Raw genomic sequence first — 22,672 nt, 5'->3', positions numbered from 1 at the left:
ACCAAGGATATCAGGTGAGCTCTTTAGAAGAAGGACCAGGTCTTCCCTGGAAGAACAAACTCAAAGCAGGAAAAACCCTCTCCTGCTGACCTTGAAGAAGCAAGGTTGTGAACTGCCTGTGCAGAGGGATGGTGTCTAGTCTAAGAGTTGAGAACCTCACTCCTACAACCACAAGGAATGGAAATCTGTCAATAACCTGTATGAGCTTGGAAGAGGACCCCAAGGTTCGGATGAGAATGCAGCCCAGCCAACACCTTCACTGCAGCCTTGTGAGAAGCTGCACAGAGGACCAGGTTAAGTGATGCCTGGACCCCTGATCACAGAAACTATGGGTAATAAATGGTTGTTCTTTTAAGCCTACAGGTTTGCAGTAATTTGTTGCACAGCATGCATGTATAGAAAAGTAATACAACTGGCCTTGGCAAATTTGTTGGCTCTGAAAGTTCACAATTTTCAGAGGGAAGGACTCTTGGGTTGGGATATGCCAGCCTTGCATTCTTTTGGTGCATATTAAATGGAATGTTCCCCTCTTTTAAGATTTTCTATGGCTGGGTTTCCCAAGTCTTACATCTCAGTCACAGGGATCAAACAGTGACATCATGTTTACTCATTTTACCTCTCAGAAGCCCTATAAGTTCAATAAAACTTCTCAGACTTAAAGGTTCTCAGTTACAACTCCTGAGATGAATGGTCATTAAGATTTTTTGAACAGGTGTTGCAGTGGGAGTGGGTAAGGCACCGACAACCTCTTAGAGTTCCCACATCAGGAACAAAATATCTGCCACTCATGGGAACACAAACCTCTCTCACTTACCACTTGTCCCCCCATGTTCATATTTGCCAACCTCATGCCCTGAAACACACACACACACGCAATTCCTCCATCCCAAAACACACATATGGGCACACATAAACATCCATATACACACTGCTTTCCTCCTGTTCTCCACAACACACACACACACTGCTGCTTCAGAGACTCAGATGAGAATCAAGTGAAGAGATTAAATGTCAATGGGGCTTCATTCTTCATATTTGACTATTCATCATGAAAGGAATTACTGGTAAATGTTTGGATGTGAAAGCACTATTGTATTTGACTCTGGGATGTGCTGTGTTCTGGGTTTATCTGGACAGGCAGGGACGCCTGCTGGAGTCCATCCTCTGTAGCCCATCCTCTGCAGCCCAGAGCGTCACTGAGATTCTTGATCGAAGTCCCTCCAAATTCAGAGGACCTGAGGTTGCATTTTAGTTTCTCTCTCACTAACTACATGAATTCTAAAAAGTAATTCATTTCCCTGATGCTCTTCCAAAATGAAGATGCTAAAACCTACCTCGCAGGATTGCTGTGAAGATTAAGTGATATAAAATGAAAGTACTTCCATAACATGTGACAGACTCCAAAACCACATGCCTGCTTGTTACATCAGCTAGCCTGTTTTACACTTGTATTTTAGGATTAGGATTTTTCATTTCAAGCAGAAATAGGAACATAAATATAGAGAACAAATGTACAGATGCCAAGGGCAAAGTTAATGACTAACTGATCTGAGAGTTCAAAATGCCTCTTGCTTCATGGTAGGAGAACTCTATGATGTCACTTCAAAGCATAAACAGACTTAGCGATGGAGCACAGAGCACCACTTTACAACCCATTAGTATGGTTATTTTGGCTTCCCTGGTAGACCAGGTGGTAAAGAATCCACCTGCAATGTGGAAGACTGGGTTTGATCCCTGGATTGGGAAGGCCCCCTGGAGGAGGGCATGACAACCCACTCCAGCGTTCTTACCTGGAGAACCCCCATGGACAGAGTAGCCTGGAGGGCTATGGTGCATGGGGTCACAAAGAGTTGGACACAACTGAGCAAACTTAGCATGTACTTCAAAGCACCCTGTGGCATCCATACATTTGCTCTCTATGTCTGTGTGTCTATTTTGTTTTGCAAATAAGATTGTCTACATGGATACCAAGGGGAAAGGGTGGTGGGGTGGCAGGAACTGGGAGATTGGGATTGACATAATATACACTATTGACGCTACGTATAAAACAGATAAACAGTGAGAACATGCAACATAGCACAGGGAACTCTACTTCCTGCACTGAGGTGACCTGAATGGGCAGGAAGTCCAACAGGGAGGGGATACATGTCTAGCAGATTCATTTTGCTGTTCAGTAGGAACTAACACAACATTGTAAAGCAACTCTATTCCAACAAAAATTAACTTAAAAAAAGAACTTTGCATTTAATGCATGCATGCATGCTAAGTCACTTCAATCATGTCTGACTCTTTGTAACCCTATAGACTATAGCTCACCAGGCTTCTCTGTCCATAGGATTCTCCAAGCAAGAATACTAGAGGGGTTGCCATGCCCTCCTCCAGGGGATCTTTTTGACCCAGGGATCAAACCCTCATCTCTTATATCTCCTGCATTGGCAGGTGGGTTCTTTACTACTAGTGCCATCTGGGATGCCCTTGCATTTCATACCTTACCTTATAACACAGTTGCCTGCTTCATTTCTGTTCCCTCTTAGAGTATTTATTTACTCTATATAATGAGGGAAATTTCAAAGCACCAAATCATGCCTAAATTCCCAATACTTTGAAGTAACACTGTGCAGTCTCTTCCTCTTTATGTTTCAGTATTGGAGATAATCTTTGACAGCTCTAAAATGAACAGAGCTATCAGACATAGCATTATAACTGGCGAAAAAGAGGAAAAGATTTCCAGGGATCTATTCTGCACTCTTTCTTGTTAAATTATTAAACTGAGTAACAACTCCATAAAGACCTATTAATGTCATTTATTTAAAGCATACCCTAGCAGTCAACCTTGTCCCTTTATATCAAATAGGTATAAATAATAAACAGTGTTTGCTGAGAGCTTTAAATTTCACAAAATGTTACAAACTTATCAAAAACTCTATATGAGTAAAGAACCCAACTTGTGGCACACTTACTGTAAGTCAGTCACTGGTCTAGGCACCTTTTTTTTACATTTTCTCATCAAATCCTTGTATCAGCCTTATGAAGGAAGTGTCTATTATTACAAGCTGATAGTGAGTAAATTAAGGCAAGGCAGTTGTCTATGTCCCCATGGATTTTACAGATATTAAGCTGTTGGTCCCAAACTTAAATTCAAGACTTGTTATTTTAAACTCCTGACTCTGTTTTGCTGGAGGAAAAGGGTTGATTTCCTTGATGGCCTTAGGGGGGCCATATTTTGTAAGCTAGGAGAGGAGGACAAAACTTTGTAGGAAACACAATTTATAAGCCCCTATTAACATTTCTGGTTTTGTCTTGGCATTGATGCCTCTTGAGAGGCAAGATTTCACCTTCATTGGATCTCCTACAACACACAAACAGGATCTAAATATTATAATTTTTAAATGAATTCTCATGGAATTTTCTAAAACAAAAGTTTACTGAGATATAACATGCATGCATGCTGCTGCTGCTGCTAAGTCACTTCAGTTATGTCCGACTCTGTGCGACTCCATAGATGACAGCCCACCAAGCTTCCCCGTCCCTGGGATTCTCCAGGCAAGAACACTGGAGTGGGTTGCCATTTCCTTCTCCAATGCATGAAAGTGAAAAGTGAAAGTGAAGTCGCTCAGTCGTGTCCAACTCTGAGCAACCCCATGGACTGCAGCCTACCAGGCTCTTCCGTCCATGGGATTTTCCAGGCAAGAGTACTGGAGTGGGGTGCCATCGCCTTCTCCGATAACATGCATACACACACACAAATGCACAAAAACCTATGGAACCGTAAGATTAATCCATCTCAAACTATTATGAAGTTTTCCTTGTCTGGATGGAGAATGAAAGATGATTGTCCATCTCTTATAAGTCAAACCATTTCTCCTGCCTTAATGTAGTAAACATTAAACATTAAACATGTTAAAGTGTCTGCCTGCAATGCAGGAGACCTAAGTTCTATCCCTGGGTCTGGAAGATCCACTGGAGAAGGAAATGGCAACCCACTCCAGTATTCTTGCCTGGAGAATCCCATGGACGGAGGAGCCTGTGGGCTACAGTCCACAGGGTCGCAAAGAGTTGGACACGACTGAGCGACTTCACTTTCTAATGTAGTATAATGACCAATATTTCTTGTATGTGAAAGGGGAAAAATAGAAGGTATTTTAATTACATGAGGAACCAGCTCCTTCAGAAAAGACAGTGGTGACATGCTTTAAGGAATGTCTCTTGACAGTTTCTGAGACACCTCTCAATGCATGTTCATATTTGCCAATCTGGCAAAAAAAAAAAAAAAAAAATGAGAACAGATTGATGCTTTTCTAGACGAAAATGGAATAGCTGCTCATACATGGTCATATCTGTCACTAAGAAGCATTTAGTATATACTTATGCATCCCAGTACTGACCTGGTCAGTGGACCTACCAAGCTGGTTGAGACCAGTGAGGGCTCCTTGGATCCAGAGAAGGAGAGAGCTCTCACTAACTACAAAGTATAAAAGAGCTTAATGATAAGAATGTGGAAGCGGAGAAAATGGGGAAACTTTTGCATAAAAATTCACATTTGGGTCTTGAAGGTTGAAAAGAATTTCAAGCTAAGGGAGAGGATATTCTAAATCTAGGAGCAGGAAGAGCAAAAGCTCAGAGTCCCAAATAACACTTCTTGTGTTTAAGGCTATAGGACACAGAATGAAAATAGTCTTTATGCCACCTCTGACAGATACTGGTTGCCAGGAAAGATTTTTAGATTCCATTCAGATTCAAAAGGAAAGACTTCTATGATCGACTAGTACTGCTTACACAATACCAAGGGAAAGGCTCACCTCACGTCTTGCTTTCCCCATCCCTACCTGAAAGAGAAGAATATTAGAAGACATCCTCCTGGGATTTCCCTGGGGGTCCAGTGGTTGAGAATCCACCATGCAGTACAGGGGGCTCAGGTTCAGTCCCTGATCTGGAAACAAACGTCGCCATGCCGTGGAGCAACTGGGCCCATGCACAACTGGGCCCATGCATTACTGAAGCCTGTGTGCTCGGGAACCCACGCACCCCAACTAGAGAGTTCATGAACCTCAACAAAAGGTCCTGAATGCCACAACTAAGATCTTACACAGCCAAATAAATAATACATAAATAAATATTTTTTAAAAAGAAAATGTCCCCCAACCTTTGTGGTACAAGAGAAATACCAAGGAGAATGGAATGTGAGAAGGGCCTTGAGATAAAGAAGAATTTAGGTGTATGCAACTTCCTTTCTTGGTCCTCTTGAGTCACTGCTTCCTATTTGGCCAGGAAAAGTAATTCTGAATTGACGCGGGTGGTCCAGTCTAATGTCCTCTGAACTGAGGGACAAAAATCCATGCTTGGTCTCTCCTAACACTCTGAAAAATCTCTAGGCTTTCAGCTTCTTTTCAAAAAGCACTTTCAATCTGAAAGAAGCCTCTTTTGGTGGCACATATAATGCAGGCTAATAGTTTAGATTCCAGCATAAGAAAGAGGTGTCCTTTCCTAAGTCTACTGAGTTTATTATAAATTTTAACTAAAACAGATTGCAGCCATTCACTGCTTTCTGACTCCACCTTTAGCAGCTGGAAACCTATTTCATTTTGTGGTGAAAATGTCCCACTTACCAATTTATTAGTTCTCGCTTTATAATTCAACCAATTTTTTTTAATTTATTACTTATTACTGAGTATTTGCTGAAGCCAAGCACCATGCTTTGTACTGAGACTAGCTACAAATTTGGGGAAGACATTGTGCCTGGCTTCTAATGAAAGCTGTCACGAAATGAAGAATCCAGAAAAATGAATAATGGCCCTGAGTTGATGCCAGGGAAGAAAGTTGTATTGGGCACCATGAGGACACAAGGAAATTCTAATTCTACCAGGAATGTTTGAGAAGAGAGGCAACAGTTCATATATGACTTACAAAGTGATGAGAGACATGAGCTGTTATGAGAGACAAGTAAATAGCTCATGTTGATGAGAACGGGAGGACAAGGAGAACTGGTCAGTGAGAAGGAAGTGAACTGGTGTGGGCTCCCCAGGGAGTGCTTGTGGTAAAGAATCCGCCTGCCATTGCAGGAGACATAAGAGATGCAGGTTCAATCACTGGGTCAGGAAGATCCCCTGGAGGAGGGCATGGCAACCCACTCCAGTATTCTTGCCTGGAGAATCCCATAGACAGAGGTGCCTGGCAGACGACAGTCCATAGGGTTGCAAAGAGTTGGTCATGACTGAGCACAGCACAGCACATAGAATGGGAACATGAACCAGCTGTGCATGCCATGGAATTCAAATTAAGGCAGAAGCCAAGGATGTGAAGGTAGATGGTGCTGGAGGTGATGGCACTGTCTGCCAGCTGTACATCTTACTGTCTTTTCTCAGAATTGACAAGCTGATGAATTCCTGTATCCATGTCCTCATTGTTCACTGCCCCCAGTTTCACTAACCCACCAGTAATTTCAAATGCTCCCTGTTACCTGCAGGATAAAGTATTTTTAAAGTTCTTTAAAATGGCAAACGGAGTCCTTCATTAACTGGTGCCCAAGCTTCCCTGGCTGCATCTTCTACCACTTGCTCATTTTTTCAATCATACATTCAAAAAAAGATTTAGTCGGTAGCATCTACATTCCCAGGTGGCGCTGGTGGTAAAGAATATGCCTGCCAATCCAGAAGATACATGAGTATGACCCCTGGGTCAGGAAGATCCCCTGGAGTATACAAGAATACTCCAGGGTTCTTGCCTGGAGAATCCCATGGACAGAGGAGCCTGGCGGGCTACAGTCCATGGAGTCTCAAAGAGTCGAACACAACTAAATGACTGAGCACACACACACACGTATCTATATTCCAGGCGTAGAATGAAGTGGTTGTGCAACAAAAGAGGCACTGCCCCTCCCTCATGACAATTATCTGCTAACACCAAAAAATGCATGTAATAAAGCCACAATAAATTACACATAGTTCACCAAAGATCCCACAGACAGCCTTTAAACATCTTATTTTCTTTACTTCGAATGTCCTTCTGGCCTTTCAAGCTGATGAATCCCTTCCTACCCTCCACAAGGTCACTAGGCCTCATTTCCTCTAATAATTGCCAGAATTGAGCACGCTGCTCTCAGAATACATCGTTCTACCTCTTTGATAGTTCTTGCTATTTGATTAGACAAGTTATGCAGGTGGAATACTGGAAAAACTTAACTAGCTGGTGTGGCAGGAATTCTAACTAGTTCTAACTGGTGTTGGCTGGAAGCAACTAACACAATCATATCAGTGAGTGACACTGAACTTCAACTTTTCAGTTCCCTACTAGACTGGTCAGTGGGCTTGTGTCTGGTTCATATGTGTACTCCTCAAGTCCAGTACATAGTTAAGTCCTCAACAAATTCCCTGAATGAACAGAGAACTAGTGTGTTTTGTTTTTCTAACATGAACACAATTCCTTTGCTCTGAATTCTTCAATAATTATAGGGGTCAATTATTTGTGAAAGTGCTGGTAAGACTAGTGCTCTCCTGGAGGCATTGTTGCCATGGAAAATTGAGTCCAAATCAGAACACTGGCCTGGTCTCTGTTGCCTCTGCTTCTGGAGGCTTCATGATGAATTAACATTTCTCAGAGCAGATGACGGGCTACATACTGCAAAAGCCCCAAAGAGAAATAAAATTACAGTGAACAACCCTATTACTTCATATTAATGCTAATAAAATCTACAATGTATCTTCTCCCTTTGTGTATTAGCTCTAGTTAAAATGTCAAATTTTTAGCTGATGATCTCTTTAAAGGGAATTGATGATGTATTTTTATTGTTCTGACTTTGTGTTGCTGGTTTGTGTTGTATTACTGCTTTTTTAACAGTTGCTGTTTATTCAGATGATTTTTGAACTAGCTCTCAGTCCTGCATGCCAGCTGAAGCCAGATCAAGCGTCTTTGGCAATGACAAAGATGCCCACAAGTCCCCAGTGGTATTCCTGGATGCCTCTCCTGTGTCACTCAGGTCTGGGGCTTGAGTAATATGCCATAGAAGAGTCATCATGCTAAGAAAGGCAAAGAGAATCTGAGCAACTTCCCCATCACAAATACCTCCCTTGTTTTTCTTTAGATTTCCAGGGTGGCATTAGGAAATCTTGGATAAGATCAACCCAGGAGCCATCTCTGATTAACTGGTAGTGGCTTCCTGGAAGGATTCTCCATGAGACAGGATCAAGATCAATTAGCAATGTCTGTCAAGGTCAAGGGACAAGGCAATAAGGACATGTGTGCCATAGGCTTGTCCATCCTGATCTAGTCCTGCTCCTTTAACTTAAAGATGACTGAACTTAGGTCCAGAGAAAGAGCTGATTACATGAGAGAGACTGTTATGATCACATGGACAGTTACTAGTGTTTGTTATCCCAGCACGCACACACACATGCTGGAAAGAAACAAGATTTCATTAAAGATGAGTCCAGGAAACATGAACGTACCCTAACATCATGACCAGAGGTAAAAAACTTTTTTTTTGGCCACAGCACACAACTTGCAGGATCTTAGTTCCCTGACCAGGGATTGAACCCAGGCCCTAGCGGTGAAAGTGCCACATCCTAACCACTGGACCACCAGTAGGTACCCTGACATGGAAGACTTACCCCAAGACTTTAGCAGACTCAGGCACACTTGAGAGTCTCTGATCTGATCTGATCTGCCAGCCATATGCCAAATGTTTACCATGCTGAGGGTCAGTTAATTGTCTAGATGAGTTTGTGAAGTAGGTAATTTCTAATTCCATTTCACAAAGGAGAGACTGAGACTAAAAAAGATTAAATGGTGTACTCCAAGCTTTTAATATATGTCAGAACTGGACACTGAGCTCTCAAACTGTCCCTCTGTTGCTGTGCATTTTGCAAGATCATTTCCATATGCCTTTGAGGAAAGAGTAAGCCAGGACATTTCCTCCAAGAAGAACCAACCAACTAATAAGATTAGTTATTCAGGCATCCATTAATTTAAAAAACACACTTCGTGGATCCACGAAGAGTCAACTCCTCTCCTCGATACTTGGATTAAAAGAATGCCTGTGAGATAGTCCCTGATAGGACCCCAGGTTTCTTTCAGATGGAGTGTGAGAAGACTCAGGAAAGGATAAAAGTGTGGTCCCTTCCAGGAACCACAAATCGCCCAGGAGTTTGAGCAGTTTTGGAACTGACTCTAGAGAGTCAGGCAAAAGATGATCAAAGCCATGTACTCTGTAGGTGGGGCTTCAGCTGGAGATAATGGACTTCTTAAAGGGCCAACTTCATACACAAGATACATCCCTCTGGCAGCAGCATGGACCAGGGAGAGACTGGAACCAGAAGGACAACTGGCTGCCTGCTGTATTAGTCCAGGTGAGCAGTGATGGAGCCCCATCTGTAGCAGGGCAGAGCTGGAGGGGACAAAAGGAGGGAAATATCTATATACTGGAGAAAAGCATTTTGTCCAGTCCCTTCATTCTGCAAGTGAGGAATAACGCTAGAGTACCCAAGGAGGGATTTCCTGGGTGGTCTAGTGGTTAAGACTCTGCACTTCCAATGCAGGGGGCGTGGGCTTGATACCTGATCATCAAACTAAGACCCCACATTCTGCATGGTGTGAAAAAAAAAAAAAAATATATATATATATATAGAGAGAGAGAGAGAGAGAGAGAAAGTAGCCAAGAAATGTATGCAGTGGTCCTGCAGCTTGGACCAAGTTATGCAGGTTCATTCCTCTCTGAGTTTAGATCATACATAACTCTCTTTCACCACACAGATCAAGGTAATCCTAGAACTGAGCACCTAGTGGTTCTCAAGCCAGGGATCATTAGACCACTGAAAGAAAGAAAGTGAAAGTCGCTCAGTCGTGTCCGACTCTCTGTGACCCCATGGACTGTGCTGCTGCTGCTGCTGCTGCTAAGTCACTTCAGTCGTGTCCGACTCTGTGCGACCCCATAGAAGGCAGCCCACCAGGCTCCCTTGTCCCTGGGATTCTCCAGGCAACAACACTGGAGTGGGTCGCCATTTCCTTCTCCAATGCATGAAAGTGAAAAGTGAAAGTGAAGTCGCTCAGTCGTGTCTGACTCTTAGCGACCCCATGGACTGCAGCCCACCAGGCTTTTCCATCCATGGGATTTTCCAGGCAAGAATACTGGAATGGGGTGCCATTGCCTTCTCTGATGGACTGTACAGTCCATGGAATTCTCCAGGCCACAATACTGGAGTGGGTAGCCTTTCCCTTCTCCAGGGGAATCTTCCCAACCCAGGGATCAAACCTAGGTTTCCCGCATTGCAGGTAGATTGCAGGTGGATTCTTTACCAGCTGAGTCACAAGGGAAGCCCCGTTAGACCACTAGCAACTGGAAACAAGGGCACTTCCTGATTGGTTATTTTTCCTGAGTGTTTCTTTCCCTTGTGTGTTCCTTTCCCCTGCCCTCCGGCTCACGATGAGTCGCTCAGTGAGTGCTCAGCACATGTTTCTTTGGGGCAATCACAGCTAGCTCCGCGGGGGTCCTGTCTGTCAGTCTTTGTTCCTGGAGTTGTAGACCTAGAGAGAAACGGTCCCCACCACAGTGTTCACTGACAGCACCTTGGGGATGGCGTGCAGTGAACTAAGCTGCCACAGAGCAGAACACCTGCCACCAGACGTTGTCTGAAGTGGAGCGCCATTCAGCATCCTTTTGACAAAGTCCCCCGGAGAGTGCCTTCTGCCTGTGTCATTCATGTTCAGTCTGCCAAGAATCTTTCGTGATGTCTTGCAGGTAACCTCTTTAAAGTCACAGCACTCTACAGCTCTTGAAAGGGCTTTTGCTTCCGATGTTTTGTCTGTTACATGAAGGCAGTAGAATACGGAAGGCCATTAGGCCAGGGGCTGTCTTTTCTGTTTGCTGGGACAATGGGAGAACTGAAGCTTCGGGAATGAAGAATACGTTTCAAAGTGAAGGTGAGCGTTGAAATATTTACAACTGCTGTCAAGAATAGTTTGATCCTATTTCAAGTCTTGCTGTGCTTAGTCACTCAGTCGTGTCCAATTCTTTGTGACCCAATGGACTGTAACCCGCCATGTTCCTGTATCCATGGGGATTATCCAGACAAGAATACTGCAGTGGGTAGCCATGCCCTCCTCCAGGAGATCTTCCCAACCCAGGGGTCGAACCCAGGTCTCCCACATTGCAGGCAGATTCTTTACCACCTGAGCCACCAGGGAAGCCCATGAATGCTGGAGTGGGTAGCCTATCCCTTCTCCAGGGGATCTTCCTGGCACAGGAATTGAACCAGGGTCTCCTGCATGGCAGGTGGATTCTTTACCAGCTGAGCTACCAGGGAAACCCATTCCAGCTCTTAAGAATGCACATTTCCTATAAGCCAATGATTATGTTTCCAGGAATGCAGTCCCTGAGAAACTCTCATTTACACAAGGTAGTATTGTTTCTTGACTTTTTAATAGTGAAACAGTGTAAACAATGTAACTGTGCATCCAGCAGGGGGGTGAATAGGAAAAGTGTGCTACATTAGTATTAAGGAATAGCATGCAGTCATTAAAAGGACTAAAGTAGATACCTATGTCAGCAAACATAGAATTCAAGAAATACAGGGCTTGGAATCTAGAAAAATGATATAGATGACTTATTTACAAGGCAGAAATACAGAGAGACATAGAGAACAAATGTGCGGCTGCTAAGGTGGAGTGGGAAGAATTGGGAGTAGGATTGACACATATATTCTACTGATATTATCTACAAAATAGATAACTAATGAGAACCTACTGTATAGCACAGGGAACTCTACTCAATGCTCTGTGGGGACCTGAATGGGAAGGAAGTCCCAATGGAGGGAATATACATGCGTGCATAACTGATTTCATTTCACTGCACAGTAGAAACTAACACAACATCGTAAAGCAAATATACTCCAGTAAGAAACAATTTAAAAAAGAAATACAGAGCTGAGTATTGAAGCAAGTTTCAGAATGACTGCAGGATATAAGACCCTTTTACAACTTAAAGCAGAGCCAATATTATACAACTGGGTTTGGCACACTTTTTCTGCAAAAGACAAATAGTATTTTAGGCTTTGCAAGTCATACATGACATCTGTCCCATATTATTCTTTTTGTTGTTGTCTTTTTTCTAAACAACTCTTTAAGATGTAAAATACAATCTTAGTTTGCAATCTTTAGAGAGACGGGCCTTAGCTTGGATTGGCTCCAAGGACCATAATTTGTTAACTCCTGCTATGTATCTGTTAGTGCATATATTTGTATGTAAATGTACAAGAAGGCACAAAATGCAGTCACAAAAGCTTCATAATAGTACTTACCTCTGAGGAGAGATAAAGTAGAATAGGAGTGGGGTATAAGACAAAGGGTCATATTAATCTAGAATGTTTTGTTTCTTTCAATAAAAATCTGAAGCAAATATGAAAAAATGTTACCAATGGTTCATTGGAATAATGAGTGTTTTTTATTCTTCATACTTTTTTGTTTTAAAAAAAAATTCTCCAAATAAAAGCATATTGCAAGAATAAAACAGTCATCCAGACCATTCATTCAACACCAGATCAACTGTTTTGCTCAGACTGAAATGTTACTCATGAAACCCATTCATTCTTTATCACACACAGCAAATATTCACTAAGCATCTGCTCTGAGTCGGGTGTTCTGGTCGGCACTATAAGAGGCATCAGATTTGGTTAGGTCAATGGGAGCTAGTTCTCAAGAAGCTTAATGCTGGGCAAGAGAGAAGATGCTCACAGAAGTAGCACCACACATAACAAGGAATAACATTTTCCAAAAGAGACACTCAGACCACATGCTGTGGGAACTCATTGCTAAATCAAGAGAATCCTAGGTTGCTATACCCAGGACCCTCAGCCTGGCACCTACAGACCACAGGAAGTCATGGAAGGGACATGGTATGATCAAGGACATGGACTGTTAAATTTTTAAACTGTGTATTTGTAAGGAAGAATGAAAACCAGAAGCAAAGAGACCAGCCAGCCATGCCCAGCTTTAGAGAAGGATGGGGTACTGGCTCCCTTTGAGAGACAGCAGGATTCTCTGAACATTCATCCATCCCCAAAAGTCACTGCCAACTGTGACAGCTGAGTAGGGGGCCCAGACTGGGGTAAATGCCATCTGGAGTGAAAGAAGCAGTGAGAGGAGGATACAGCCATCACCTGATGGGGGCCCAGGTGTGATACCTGAGTGATAGCACAGGGAGAGTGTTTCTGTACAGCCCCTGGGGCCACGCCCTGCTCAGCGCAGTTGCATCAAAACCACGCCTTAGCTGGAACTTTCCCAATGGCCCAGAGGCTAAGCCTCCAAGATCCCATTGCAGGAGGCCTGTGTTGGATCCCTGGTCAGGGAACTAGATCATACATGCCGCAGCTAAGAGTTCTCATGCTGCAATGGAGATCCAAGATCCCATGTGCCGCAAGTAAGACCAGGTTTGGCCAAATCAAATAAATAAATATATATTTTAAAAAGCCAGACTTTGGCTGTTGAAAAATAATTCAATACTTTCTTTCGAGGAACGAGTCTAGGAAAGCATTTCCCTGGGCCCAGAAAACACAGCTGTGTGCCAATAGCTCACCAGCAATGCTGTTTGTGTATCCAAAGCCTTATTTGAGTGGCCGCTTGGCAAAGGTTCTCACTCCATGTGTGCTGGCCAAGAGGATTTCTTTCTAAGTCTGATGCAACATGAGCAAGACTCTGCTGCATGCCCATCTCTCATCCTTCTGAAAATTAGGCTTTTGTGGGTATCAACTTTGTTTTTATGTTTCTTTTGCTGTCTCCCAATCTCCTTGTCTAGAAACACTAGCTGACCTCTGTCTGTTTCTCTGATTTTCCCAGCCAAGTTACAAAGGCACAGATGTAAGGGGAAATCCAAAAAATTGCCAAAATGAGCTATTTCCTCCCTATTCACCTGCACCCCATGGGACTGTTGGAAAGAGACAAGAAAAGGGCATGGAAACACTTTAAAGTGCAAATAAATGTCCTCAAAGGTAATGTTCTAATTATTTAACGGCATAAAGGCAAAAACAAGACATTCCTAAACTCTGAGATATAGTCAAGTAAAAATCAACATGCAATGAACGAGATAAGACATTTTCATACAGACTGTGTAACTGACTCATCTCTCAGGGGAGAGACAGAAGGAAGATCTTGGTGATTTAATCAATTGTCCTGTAAACTGTAAGAAAATCCAGTGAAAGTCAAAGTTCTGAATGTGTGTGAAGAAATATTGTGTAAATAAAATGGGTCTGGTATGAGAGGAACCTTGGGTGAAGAAAGGCAATAAGTGCCTGCCTCCTGATTTGTCTTAGCTTGAATTTCCTTACCATCACCAACACGGTGTCAGTACAAGGTCACAAAAGGCCAACAGCAACAATTGAGAGGTTCTAGCATTGTCCAATGAAAGGACTTTTGGTCAGAAGGTTAAATATTTGGCCACTTTAAGAGGTATCTTTCTGTTTTAAAGTAGGTTACATGCAATGCATGTACCTTGATGCTGACAGCTATTAAGATGCCCTAAGTGCATTAAAGGAACCCCAGATTTGTCTGACTTACTGTTTCAGCAAGAAACATGCTCACCAGAAAACTCGAGAGTCTTATGCTCTCATGCTGATCTTTTAAATTAATAAATATTTATCCCAGTGTTTGCACTGGGCTTCCCTGGTGGCCCAGATGGTAAAGAATCTGCCTGTAATGTGGGAGAGCTGGATTTGATCCCTAGGTTGGAAAGACCCCTTAGAGGAGGGCATGGCAACCCACTCCAGTATTCTTGCCTAGAGAATCCCAGAGGAGCCTGGCAGGCTACAGTCCATGGGGTCGCAAAGAGTCGGCCATGACTGAGCAACTAAGCAAAAAAGTGTTTGCATTAGTCTCTTCTAAGTTGGATAGCATGGGCACACATCACAAACAAATCAGAATCCAAATGTGAAAACCCAGGAACCAGAACCTGGACTAAGGAAACAAGTAGCACAGCAGTGCCCCTGTCTTGGAAGCCAGAGTTCTCAGGCAGCAGCTCTATCAATGTTGACAATAAATTACAAGGATAAGATTTTTCTTTGGGAGGAGTTGTGCTGATCCAGTGATGATTCAAGCTTCATGGAGCAATAGAAGCTAAAACAAAGCATCACTGGGCTTTAACTTACTCAAGATGTCAATGCTTCATTCCAACATCTTGAAATACTACCAGAGAGGAATGAACCAATAAATATGCAAGGTTAAAGGGATGAACAAGTAAGTGTCTCTCAAGAAATTGAGAAGTATCTATCAGGAAACCATGAACTACTCTTTCAGACGTTCTCTGATATTGTTTGAGAAGCCACAGGGACTTTGGATTAAAAACAAACAAATGTAAGAGCACCTAAAAGCTACCATAACACAGTGAAAATGAAAATGGCAGCAGAACTATGATCTAATTATTGGGACTTTTCAGGCAGTTTGGATGAGCAAAGGTCTAGAAATAAAAGGTTTGAAAGCCAAGCACAATCCAGTCAACCTAAGATCCATCTGAATGACCTTGTGTTAGTTTCTTGGCCTTTCTATGTGTTTAGTCTCTTCAAATGCAAGACAAACTAATAATGCTTAATTTCATCATTGAGTGGCCAAAAAAGTTTTGAAATACTATAGGTGTCAAAAATGTTCCCATTTTCTTTGACTAAGTTGAAAGATCACTTGTTAATATGATGCTCAAATTACCAAAGACCAGTAAGATATCATAAATGACTGATTGGCTGGCCATGGCTCAGACATGGCAGGTCCCATTAAGTATTTTAATGAAATCTTTATGCAAATTTTGACATAATGTAATGTAGCAAAACTCTTCTTTCCATTCCATGACATTGACCAATATATCTTACGGTGATTAAAATACCCAATCTGCTAACTAATTAGTGACTAATTAGCCAACTTGTATATTTATGAATGTTTCCAGTTTCTTAATTGCAAGCTTGTGGAGCCATGGGAAATATTTGTGCCTGTCAATGGGCTGAAAAATATCAGCACACTGGATTACAAAGCAGTGATATTAAAGACTGGATAATAATAATCCTTCATGTCTTAATAGCATGTCAAAGTATACATAGATCCTTTCTATCTACATTAGCTTATTTGTTTTTCACAATATCTCCAGGGACAAGCATATTGAGAATTTTTATACCTGGCATTAGTGCCTAGGGTGTGGTACATCCTTAATAAATGTTGATGGAATGGATCAAATGAATGAATATTAAGTGCTCAGTAAATGTTTGAGTGATGGATGGATGAATGGATGGATGGATATACTTTTACTCAAGAGAAAACAATGAAACAGCTTTACCTGCTAGGGCCATCTTATCATCCCAGCTTTATTACTGTCCTCTTTGTAAGGAGAAGTCGAATTTAATAGCCATGATGTGTCACAATTTCTTGGTCTTAAAAAACTGGTAATACTATTGTTAGTGTATTCCTATATCATCTTCCCAAATAAAAATATTCATAGAAAAGTATAAGTTGGAATACTCTACTCACCTCTTCCAACACTTCTGAAAATACTAGAAATACACAGCGTGTAGTTTCAGCCAAAATTACATAGTTGATCTTTAACATAAAATAATATTGACATGATGGCTGGTATAAAAAACTGAATACCTTCTTTTCTCCACTGTGCCATCAATTTCCTGTGGGTGTATCTTAGATGTACTGTAATGGTTGAACATATAGAAAAACTTTTTTATTTGATCTTTCCTGATGTCATGGGAATCCTTAATAATCAGATTAGGATGGATTTCTGTGGACTTTACTTCGCAGTTACCTGACATTCATCACCTTCCTTACTAAATGCCAGCTGACTCAGCTAGATTCAGACTCTTTGTCATGAAACTGACTTAAGGACAAGGACTCTCTTCTTCCTTCAGCTGTGGTGGCAGTCTTTCTCTTTCATTTATTTAAGTTCAGCTTATTTACAATATTATATTAGTTTCAGGTGTACAGCACAGTAATTCAGTATTTTTATTTTTTATTTTCCCTGGAAAATCCTTCCTCTACCCCTTTTCTGCAAGTAGATAGTCTATCTCAGTGACCATCTTTATTCAGAAGAATTCATATTTCTTTCCCTCTAAAACAATGGTCTTTTTCCCTGGTTACACTTTACAAACTCTTAAAGAACTTCTTAAAACACCAATGTTCCCACTTATACCCAGGGATTCTAATTCAATTAATCTAGAATGCAGCCTGGGGATCTGTATTAAAACAGACAGAACTTCCTTAGATTATTCTAATGGGTACACCAGCTTACAAACCATTGCTGCAACATAGAGCATCCCAGGGTGCACAGTCACAAGTATTCCAAAGACTTTAATAATAACAAATGATTGAGTGAAAGAAAAGTCAGGGGTATAACCTACTGTATCAGTCAGCAATGTATAAGACACACAGCAGTAACAAATAAGCCCAACAACATCTCAGTGGCTTGCAACAATAAAGGTTTGCTTCTCATCCATGTAGAAACTCAAGAATCTATGGCTCTATCCTGTCTTATTCTTTTCAGAACAAACACTGAAGGAGTATCTCCTATAACGGACATGACGGTCTGAGGGCAAAGAGAATGGAACAGAGCCAAACCTTGCATTGGTTCTTAAAGCTTCAATTCAGGGTTGTTCTTCTCACATTTCATTGGACTCAAAGTAAGATTCAGTTCAGTTCAGCTGCTCAGTCATGTCTGATTCTTTGCGACCCCATGAATTGCAGCACGCCAGGCCTCCCTGTCCATCACCAACTCCTGGAGTTCACTCAGACTCAAATCCATCGAGTCAGTGATGCCATCCAGCCATCTCATCCTCTGCCGTCCCCTTCTCCTCTTGCCCCCAATCCCTCCCAGCATCAGGGTCTTTTCCAATGAGTCAACTCTTCGCATGAGGTGGCCAAAGTACTGGAGTTTCAGCTTTAGCATCATTCCTTCCAAAGAACACCCAGGACTGATCTCCTTTAGAATGGACTGGTTGGATCTCCTTGCAGTCCAAGGGACTCTCAAGAGTCTTCTCCAACACCACAGTTCAAAAGCATCAAAACTTTGTCACTCAGCTTTCTTCACAGTCCAACTCTCACATCCGTACATGATCACTGGAAAAACCATAGCCTTGACTAGATAGACCTTTGTAGGCAATGTAATGTCTCTGCTTTTCAATATGCTATCTAGGTTGGTTATAACTTTTCTTCCAAGGAGTAAGCGTCTTTTAATTTCATGGCTGCACTCACCATCCGTAGTGATTTTGGAGCCAAAAAAACAAAGTCTGACACTGTTTTGACTGTTTCCCCGTCTATTTCCCATGAAGTGATGGGACCAGATGCCATGATCTTAGTTTTCTGAATGTTGAGCTTTAAGCCAACTTTTTCACTCTCCTCTTTCATTTTCTTAAAAAACTTCTTTAAGAAGTTTAAAGAGGCTCTTTAGTTCCTCTTCACTTTCTGCCATAAGGTCCAGCCTAAGGAAAAAGGTAGGCTTCCCAGGTGGAGCTTGTGGTAAAGAACCCACCTGCCAGTGCAGGAGACATAAGAGACATGGGCTTGATCCCCGGGTCGGGAAGATCCCCTGAAGAAGGGCATGGCAACCCACTCCAGTATTCTTGCCTGGAGAATCCCATGGACAGAGGAGCCTAATGGGCTCTGGTCCAGAGGGTTACAAAGAGTAGGACACAACTGAAGTGACTTAGCATGCATGCAAGGAGGGAGAAAATGTAACACTCTCATAGGAAAACTTTAGACACCAAAGCCAAAATAGTGACTTGACAAAGTAAAAGAATTGGATGAAGGTTTGATTTTTTCAAGAGAAAATGGATCACTATACTTTCTGAAGACAAAAAGCAGACGGGAAATTGAGGACTGACCTTCTCTGTGTCTATTATAGCCTCACAAAATTAGTTGCTCAAGTCATATTTCATCATGGATTTTGAGAGACATATCAAGGAAACTGAGGTTGTAGAAAGAGATAAATAAGTGAAGCCCAGGCAGAAGTTAAAATGTACTCTTTACTTTCCTCAGCCTTTTAAACCTTGGAAATGCTGAAAGGTGGCAAGGACATTTTAATGAGTTCGTCTCTGTCTGGATGCTGCCTCCACGAAGCTTCAGAGTTCTTGCAGCAAGTGACATACGTTAATACAACCAATGTGAAGGTGAAGGGATCTTCTGAAGCACTAACAGTTTGGAAAGTTAATCTGAGAAAATGAGAGGAGCAAACATTTGTTGCTAAGATGTTGTAGCCCTCTGAAGGTGGGCAGCTCTCCCACATTCAGAATTTCACAGATTTGGTACAGCCCAGAGCAGTGGAAGGACATGGACTCCGGGACCATCACCCAGCTGACCCCCTGCTCCCATCTGGCCTTGGAAAATCCACATTATACCTTCAAAGCTCTATCTCCCCATCTAGAAAACAAGACTTCACCCACTTTATGGGATTGGTTAAAACATCATAATGACAGGGACTTCCCTGGTGGTTCCCTGGCTAAGACTCCACCCTCCCAATCGAGGGGGCCTGGGTTCAATCCCTGGTGAGGAAACTAGACCCCATATGCCAAAAGTTCACACGCCTCAACTAAAGATCCCACATGCCACAAGGAAGATGGAAGATACAACGTGCTGCAGGCAACTAAGACCCAGTGGGTGGTGGTGGGTGGTGGTTTAGTCGCTCAGTCGTGTCCGACTCTTGCGACCCCAGGGACTGTAGCCCTCCAGGCCCCTCTGTCCATGAGATTCTCCAGGCAAGAATATTGGAGTGGGTTTCCATTTCCTCAGCCAAATAAATAAATTAAACATCCTAATGATAAAATGCGTGAGTTGAAAAACAGCAGAGTTTCAGGGGCCACAGTTTGTTATTGCTGTTGTTATCTTTGACCTTATATCCCGTAAAACAGGGTAGATATATTACATGCATGTCACAAAAGAAGAAATTGAAGCTTTAAGAGGAAAAATGATCTCCCCAAGGTCACACATCTTGACACTCTGCAAAAGGGATGAAATGGCCCTTTTTCATTATATGTCTGTGGAGTAACTACATTTTGCTTTAAATTCTCTCATTTTTGTAAGACAAGTGCTCATGATATAATATTAAGTGAAACAAAGCAAAACACAGGACAAATACTACGATCTTAACGTTTACGCATGTGGTATATATCCATATCTCTCTAATTATATCTGCGTACTTACTAAGTGAAATAACTCATTTAAAACACTTAGCACAGTTCCTAGCATATTATAAGCACTAAATAAACCAGCTGTCATCTTTATCATTGTTATCATTACAATATACGCCTAGAAAAAGAGAGAAAAGAAATATCCATGGTAACAGGTTATTAATGGTTATTTCTCATAGAAGGATTACTGGTCATTATCTTTTATGCTTTTCATCATTTTCCAGTATTTTCAAGATGTGAAATTTTTATTTCTTTTATAATAAAAACATAAATATGTATCTGGTTTATAACACAAATAACCAAATTATTCAAAGAAAACATAGAGTGAGCACAGATAAGATGAAGGATGTGTGTTTCATTTCAGAGTATGAAAGAACATTTTGTGTCAGAGAGGCCCAGAGAATGAAAGAAATTGCTCAGAAGGCACTGAGCTACCCATCTTGGGTAATAAGCCAACAGCAGCTGCGTGGCTAGACTCACAGGGAATTTATAAAAAGACAGGTTGAGCTGATAGCCCCAAGACTGTGCCGCTCTACAAATTCTATTTAGACATCAGGATAGTTACCCTCAGAAAACAATCAGTTTCATAATTTGCAAGGCCCAGTGCAAACCAAAGACGAACATTCCCCTAAAATATTAGGATTTTGAAGAAAGGGACAGCAGAGCATTAAAACAAGCACAGGGTCCTTCTGAGAGCAGGGCCCCACGTGACCATATGGGTCACATGCCCATGAAGCCAGCCTTGCTCCAGGGTCCACAGTGTAAATATCTTGTTTACCCAAGATGACTTGGACAGGTCGGTCATCTCTTAAAGGTTGATTAACAGAGAAAATCCAGCAATTCCTGAGGACTTAGAGAACCTAAAGCACAGCCTAACCATCAAAAACCCTTTTTTATGATCACTTTCACATCACAAAGTAAATCAAAGAAGTTATTTTCCTGAGGTAGGCTTCAGGTGAAAAACAGTGCCTAGACCACAGACATTTATCACTTATTCTACACAAAATCCAGCCAGAATGAAAGCAGAGGCATGACAAGGAATACAAGACAAATGGATGGAGAGAGGGAACATCAGTAAATCAGCGGTTTCAGCCACATTCTGGAAAAGTGAAAGTGGGTAGAGTCAGTATCTGACTCAGCAGATGAGAGAAATTCCAACCTAAGTGTCTATAGGTGGAAATATTCCAAGACGTGAGCCAAACTGGCCTGCAGAATCCCTGAGTGTCAGCATTTAGGACCAAGAAGGATGGAAGGCGTGGAGAGTTGGGTGCTAGTCTGAAGACAGCAGTACTGGTGGAAAGTACTGGTGGAATAGACGCTGGTAGAAACTACAGGACCCCTCTCTTGGGTTATAAGTGAACCCAAGAAGGATCACACTGTATTCAAAACCATCAGACTACAGCCAGGCTGATTTGATGATTTACATGAGTATTCAACGAAAGTCTAAGTACTGACTTATGGAGAAGGAAATGGCAACCCACTCTGATACTCTTGCCTGGAAAATCCCATGGACGGAGGAGCCTGGTAGGCTACAGTCCATGGGGTCGCAAAGAGTTGGACATGACTGAGTGACTTCACTTTCTTTTCTATGAGATTCTAGCAGAATAGCTGGAAAAAATAATGTAGAATACCCTGGCTCCAAAAAAGAAGTGGTCATAGAAATTAATAACACCATAGTCAAAATAAATAATTGAGTAGAAGATTTGTAATAGAAACTTCATATGAATTTGCAGGACTGTAGAACAAAAGGACAAAGAATGGGGGAAAAATTTTTAATAAAAGCTTTGTGAGAAAGGTCAACATGTCATGAAAATGAGTTCTGAAAAAAAGAGGAGGAAGTTGGGCATAGGAAATACTTTGAAAATGCAAGAAAATTCCCCCAAACTGAAGAACATGAAAATCCAGAGGGAAAAAAAAAAAAGCAGTTCAGATAATACCATTAAAAATTAGGAAAGCACTGAATTTCCCAGTAGCTATACTATAAAATAGAAGATAGTAGAGAAATAACCAAAATTCTAAGCTTTTAACAAACCTACAATGGAGACATTCACACTAAATAGAGGGACTGAATAAATCGCTCAGTGAGGGGAGAGAAAAGATATGCAAGATATTTCACATATGCAAATTCTCAAAAATTTTACTGTTCACACATCCATTTCTAGAAAAAGCTACTTGAGAATGCACTCTAGTTGAAGTGTACAGGAGAAGAAAGATAGGGGACCCATGGGGAATTTCCTGGTGGTCCAGTGGTTAGGACTCCATGTTTTCACTACCGAGGGCCTAGGTTCAATCCCTGGTAGAGGAACTAAGATCCCACAAGCTACGCAGCCAGAAAAAAAAAGACATGGGATCCATGAGACAGGAGAATCCATGGGAAAAGAAAGGAAAAGAAATATAAGCAAAGGTAGCTGTGTAACTACCCAAAGAGAAATAATTCAAATTCTACTTCAAAAACAAAAGGCTTTTTGGGAAACAGATCTTAAGGGAAAAAAAAAATGTTTAATTGATTTTTTGAGCTTCTTATTTGGCCT

At 41.8% G+C, this 22,672-nt stretch overlaps 1 long non-coding RNA gene across 1 annotated transcript in view; it reads right to left on the bottom strand.

Annotated features, from left to right (window-relative positions):
• Positions 1-22,672, bottom strand: part of LOC138990775 (uncharacterized) — a 586,949-nt gene that overhangs the window by 235,528 nt on the left and 328,749 nt on the right. The gene's annotated exons all lie outside the window — the stretch shown is intronic.

Source organism: Bos mutus, chromosome 14, assembly GCF_027580195.1.
Source record: "Bos mutus isolate GX-2022 chromosome 14, NWIPB_WYAK_1.1, whole genome shotgun sequence".
In the NCBI taxonomy this organism is placed as follows: domain Eukaryota; kingdom Metazoa; phylum Chordata; class Mammalia; order Artiodactyla; family Bovidae; genus Bos; species Bos mutus.
The sequence above is the reverse complement of the archived record's forward strand: the minus strand, read 5'-3'. Positions and strand labels throughout refer to the sequence as shown.